At 44.4% G+C, this 6,169-nt stretch overlaps 1 pseudogene; it reads left to right on the plus strand.

The window, feature by feature from the left end:
• Positions 1 to 2,446: 2,446 nt before the first annotated feature.
• Positions 2,447 to 4,736, plus strand: LOC124504801 (52 kDa repressor of the inhibitor of the protein kinase-like; annotated as a pseudogene).
• The last annotated feature ends 1,433 nt before the right edge of the window (positions 4,737 to 6,169 follow it).

The following is a 6,169-nucleotide window of genomic DNA, read 5'->3' on the forward strand; positions in this document are numbered from 1 at the left end:
CATGAGCGGGGAGAGGCAGAGAGGGAGGGAGAGGGAATCTGAAGCAGGCTTTGAGCTCACACAGCACAGAGCCCGACCTGGGGCTCGAACCCATGAACCATTAGGTCATGACCTGAGCTGAAATCAAGAGTCAGACTGAGCCACTCAGCTGCCCCCAGTCACAATTGTTCCCATAGCTAGCATTCACTGGTGTCAGTTCTGCTGTCTAGGACCACGCAGCCCACAGAAAGGCTATGCTAAAAAATGCTTAAGAAGAACGGATAAGCTTAATGAGATTGTTGAGAGAGGCTTCTAGTAAGAGGAGGTGTAGGAGGAACGTGAGCTCTCGGCCACTTCCAGGAGTTACTCCTGAATTCTCACGGATTCCATTTCCTCCGTTAGGTGGTGTTTGGGGTTTTTGTTCTTCCCATGAAATAAGCCAGGAGTAGGCAGGCGTCCAGTTCCAGGCTGTACATCTTCTGAGGACAGCTTCTGTGCCAAATCCTTAGAGAGGATGGGCTGTGCAAAACGAAAACTTCAGGCTCCAGCAAGGTCCCACTTGACATCCCAGATAGAGCCAGAGCCCTGGCTGGAAGAAAGAGGTCCTTTGGACAATTGGCCTGCACATAAACACATATAAACTATATAAGGTCTGGTAGAGCATTTAACACAGATTGTCAGTATAGAAACAAATAATAGTACTTGGTGCATTGTATAAAACTGACCACAGCTCACCCACTGGGTGTTGGATCATTGAAAACACAGCAGCCATAACCTGAGCCGAGAGCAAGTTAACTCTGTGGGTCCCAGGAAGTGCCTAGATCACACCAGCTCTGCCCTAAGACCTGAACCTCCTGGCTTTAGGGCTCAAGGGACCCACCCAAGTGGAATCACCGCTGGGACCAAGAGACCTGGACACTGGGGGATATATCCACAAGTCCAGTGGCTTTCTATGTAGTATCTTCCGAAGAGACACCTTGGATTAATGGAAGGAGCAGGCTTTGGATACAGGCAGACTTGGGTTTGAATTCTGGCTTCATCCCTTAGCACTTGTGTGCTCTTGGACAAATTATTTAACCTCTCATCTTCTCCCTCTCTAAAATGGAGATAATTCTCTATCCCGTAGCGGTGTGCCAAGGATTAGGAAGGATCATGTTTGCAGAAGCTGTATATACTGCAGCAGCTGTCCCCTATCCCTGCTCTGCTGATAACTTCCTTGCCTGTCACTCTCTCTCTAGTCTGCAAGTTTGGGGTAAGGACGTGTTAAGAAGCACTTTCAGGGGCGCCTGGGTGGCGCAGTCGGTTAAGCGTCCGACTTCAGCCAGGTCACGATCTCGCGGCCCGTGAGTTCGAGCCCCGCGTCAGGCTCTGGGCTGATGGCTCGGAGCCTGGAGCCTGTTTCCGATTCTGTGTCTCCCTCTCTCTCTGCCCCTCCCCCGTTCATGCTCTGTCTCTCTCTGTCCCCAAAATAAATAAAAAACGTTGAAAAAAAATTAAAAAAAAAAAAAAAAAAGAAGCACTTTCAGATGTAACTCCCCCCCCCCACACCTTATCTTTGGGAGCTCTGCCTCTGTTGACTGCTACTGGTTCCTCTTTTGATCATTTTGATCCTCATCGTGACCTCCACAGAAAGATGAACCAGAGGACATGGAACGAGCAAAACTCAAATCCATCTGTTCAGATCTTTGCACAACTTTTGGAAGGAGGCTAAAAGCTACTAATGGAAGCGAGTATATATGAGGCCTTCATTTATGACGCATCTATTCTAGACGGTACAGAGAGAAATCAAACATGATGACAGCCTTCCATGGCCTTGCTGTCCAATGAAGGAGTTGTGCATATAGGTAAATAATTTCAGGCATGTAATAAATGTTATAATGGAGGTAGACCCAGGTCACTGGGCCAGGAAGATCCACAGACTGCTTCTTTCTCCCTCTTTTTTTCTCTCTCACATGCACAGTGCAGCTAAACAGAGTTCCTGGCTTGTCGCCGTTGAAATGACAGCTAACTATGGGCCTGGGAGGGACATTAGCCTTCTTGAATTTGTCTTGGGTTTTGCTCCTAGTGAATTAATTCCTAGATGGTGGTAAAGAACTTGAAGGCAACTTTCTATCGTTAGATGTGAAAATAATTTTGAATTGTGCTAATTTTCTGAAAAACAAATGAGCTCCTGTTGACATAATACCTGATTTAAATAATGGATTACAGTGTATTACATTTCAGTGCCCTTACTGGAAATCTCGGTCTAAGAGCAAGTGTTCTTGTGAGATGTGATGCCATCATAATCCCAGGAGTTTGCTTGTTACTTCTCATTAAAGGAGGAGAAAAGTCAGTTTCTTGGTGTTACCTAGTCAAATCCCTAAGAAGAAAAGCGTTAACTTGAGGCACCTGCTGAGCCCAGGACAGGCAGGCAGCTGCTTGGAGGTGGTGGGGAGGAGAGGGCTGGGCCGGCCGGGGGGCAGCGAAGATGCTCAGCTTCTGTGCTGCCCCCCAGTGCGTGTGGACAGACAGTCAGACCTGGCCTTCCTCAGGTTCCTGCCCGAACATGCCAGATGCCAGAGGTGGGTGGATCATTGTAAGGAGAGCAAACGTAGAAGATGAAACAGCCGATCAAGTAAATAAACGTTATCGATTACGTGTCAAACACGTTGAGACCTGGATGATCTGTACAACTAGTCTTTAGAGGGTGGTTCTTCGAGATAATGCAATACCAACAGTATTTGATCTTACTAGACATTTGAACAGTCCACAAAGTAGACACAGAAGACAAAGAATTGAGTGAGGGTGAAATCAGGACACTGTAACAGAAAAAGAAAATGGATGAAACGTCGAAGCAGGAACAGAAACATGGAGAAACAGCAGCAATGCTCAGAGCCTCAGTGCAGAAGAAAGGGGTCAAGAAGAGGATGAAGACCTTTCCCTTCAAATTAATCCTTAAAGAGAAGGAAAACACCGAATACTCAAAATCTTCATTTGAAATTTGGATTCTTATGGGAAACCAAAACCTGTCTCCCTCTGGATGGACAAGACGCTGCTGGCATCATGGAAGTTCTCTACTCCTTTTTTTTTTTTTTTTTTTTTGGAAGTTCTCTACTCCTAAGAACTTCCCTGCCCTGCCCGAGTGCTGGATAGATTCCAGTGAAGAGATGCTGAAGAGCCTTTTTGAGACCATGGCGGTTAAGAGCAGATACAGGTGCTAGACCTGTGAGAGCTGCGTTCCGGAAGAAACCCTCAGGGAAGCGGGAGACGCTCACTTCTCTTCTATTCTCACTGACCACGTGGTGGACATAGCAGGAGAAGAGCAGCTGCCTGTGTTGGTGAAGTTTGTCGACAAATCTCCTAACCTGAGAGAGAGATTTGGGGGCTTCCTACCTCAGGAAGCCGGCGCAGACATTTTGGCTGTGCGTCTTCACGCTGTGCTGAGAAGTGGGGATTAAACACGGGACATCATCATAGCCAGGCTTACATTGCGTCCGGTGGAGTTTCTTCCAAAATTGAAGCTGTTGCCTCTAGACTTTCCAACGATTGCCTCCAAGCTATCTACACCCTCTGTTCCGCCGGCGCCTTAAATGACGCGGTGTTTGGAAAAAGCAATAGACTTTATGGGAATATCTTTTGCATTGCATTAGGAACAGTTGAGAAAGCTCATTTTTTCCCATCAGCCGCTGCACCTGCTTTTGGAGTGTGGCAGTGTAATTTCTGTCCTCTTTCAGAACAATGAGGAAAGGGTCAAAGAACAGAAGGAAATTGGCCATCCTCAGTGGACAGGCAGGAATGACGCTTTTGAAATTTTAGTGGACCTCCTACAAGCACCTGTTTTATGTTCAGATAGTATAGTGACACAAATATTAGGTGGGGTAAGTGTGTAGATGTCCGGGCATTTGTAGTCTGTAGTGCAGTAACAGATTCTTGTTAGTGTTGTGGTTCTTAAACATGTTCTTTTACAAGAGCCTTGGGGAAAATCTCCGGGGGCAGACCTCTGATGTTTTCTTTGCAGCCGGTCACTTGACTTCCCTGCTTTGTTCACTAAGTGAATTGATGGAATATATTGAAGGTCACCACGGATTTTGGTTTGCGGAAGCCACACATTTGGCACCGAAGCCTGATAGTTAGTTGAAACTTCCCGGAAAGTTCCGTAGAGCCCAGCAAGATAACCAGGAGTGTCAGCTAAGGTCTGAGATTTCCTGAGGAGACTAAGAGTTCCAACCCTGGAGCACATTGTTCAGGAACAGAAAGACAGAGTCTCAGACAGTACCTGAAAACTCTTAAATGCTTCTCTCCGATACCCTTTGTCATGGGACGGCTCACATTTACAACATCGGAGGAGCACCATGCTGGCTTGAACATGGGGGGATTTGCATAATCTTGACCTGCTCTCAGCTCAGCTGCCTTGTAAAAGAGTCAAGTGGGAAGAACGTGGAAGGGAAGATATGGAGCTTCCACCCCCCATTTATGACGCCCTCTGTCTGCCAGGTGTCAGTTTTTTCCCTAGTGTTTATGCATGGCTGAAGGTCATATGTATTTATTTCTGTGATGAAGGTTGAGACTGAAGGCTATAAAAATTAGGTGAAGTGTCTCAAAGCACACCGGAGGAACACTTTGACAAACCAAAGGTGAGGTAACTTGGCTTTGCTTAACCTAAGTTTTGACATGAAACATGATCTGAATTTAATAATGATGGACACATACACATCAAAGTCAGCACAACTAAATCAGAGCTTCCTACAGGTAATTCAGAAACGAGTGAAAATACCTAAGAGACTTTAAAAGTAGGCTTTCGCTTATATGTGATATCTGAAAAAATCTCAAAGAAATTTCAAAGCAGCTTCCAGAAAAGCTGTAGGTGTAGGTAGGTAGGCCCCTTCATTACTGAATATCTTGACCTATGGGCCTCCCATTCAGGACATTAGTCATTGATAATCTGCCTATTTAAATGGCTCCCATTTGAACTCTCTCACTTTGAAGACCTAACTGTTCTTCCAGAAGATAGCATTAAAAGTGCCACACTTCTGTGAGATCTCTGCTCCTGGCATTTAGAATTTGCTTTAGTCCTCATTCTAGTTGTAGCATTCATTGCCGCTGTAGAACCAGTAACCGGGTATTAGGTTATCAGTTCTTTGACGAAATGAATTTTGAAGAAGTGTAGGGGGAAAGAATGCATTTTATAAAATGTTACGACAAGGTTTGCTACTGACCTTTGAATACTAGGAGTTTTAAGTATGTTGTTAAAAATGTGTAATGAACAGTTTAGGGGAATTCCCAGACAGGGAGAGAAACATATGAGCTCACCAAAAAAGGATTTCAGAGTAGATTTTTGCCTTTGTCAAGTGAACTTGAAGAAACAGGTTGCAGTTACAGTTTGAATGGAACAGCCTGCCTTTCTTGTTCTGTCTCTGGTTGTTGCTGTTTACTTTCTTTTGTTGAGTTTGAATGCTTCTCTTTCATGGTCAGGACAGCACCAGAGTCCATGAGTCCTGAAAGCTGATTTGCCTGTTTTCTTCTGTCTTTTTCCATGTCTGTTATCTGTTGCCTCTTTGTGACTTATAAGTAAAACCTGAAAACCCTACAAAAATAAGTGCTTCTTGGTTTATCTAGAAATAGTACAGAAAATATTGCTTGTGAGTTTTGGTGAAGAAAATCAATTTGGTGTAGTTTATTTCGCCCTAAGTAAACTGTGACTTTTTCTTAGAGTACACTTGACAGTGTTTTTTTTTAAGTTTTTATTTAAATTTGAGTTAATGAACATACAGTGTTATATTGATTCCAGGTGTATAATTTGATGATTCAGCACTTCGATACCACAGCCAGTGCTCAATACAACAAGTGCCTTCCTTAATCCCCATCACCTATTTCACCCATTCGTGTCCCCCCCACCCCCACCTCTGGGTAACTATTAGTTGGGCATTTCTGTACATCAATAATGAAGCAGCAGAAAGAGAAATTGAGGAATCAATCCCATGTACAACTTCACCAGAAATGATAAGATACCTAGGAATAAACCTAACCAAACAGGTGAAAGACCTGTACTCTGAAAACTATAAAACACTGATGAAAGAAATTCAAGACCACCCAAAGAAATGGAAAGACAGCCCATGCTCATGGATTGGAAGAACAAACATTGTTAAAATGTCTGTACTAGCTAAAGCACTCTAGAGATTTAATGCAATCTCTGTCACAATGCCAACAGAAT

This window comes from Lynx rufus, unplaced genomic scaffold, assembly GCF_022079265.1.
Source record: "Lynx rufus isolate CCGP_SWC_20201006 ecotype Redwood Valley unplaced genomic scaffold, mLynRuf1.p SCAF_9, whole genome shotgun sequence".
In the NCBI taxonomy this organism is placed as follows: domain Eukaryota; kingdom Metazoa; phylum Chordata; class Mammalia; order Carnivora; family Felidae; genus Lynx; species Lynx rufus.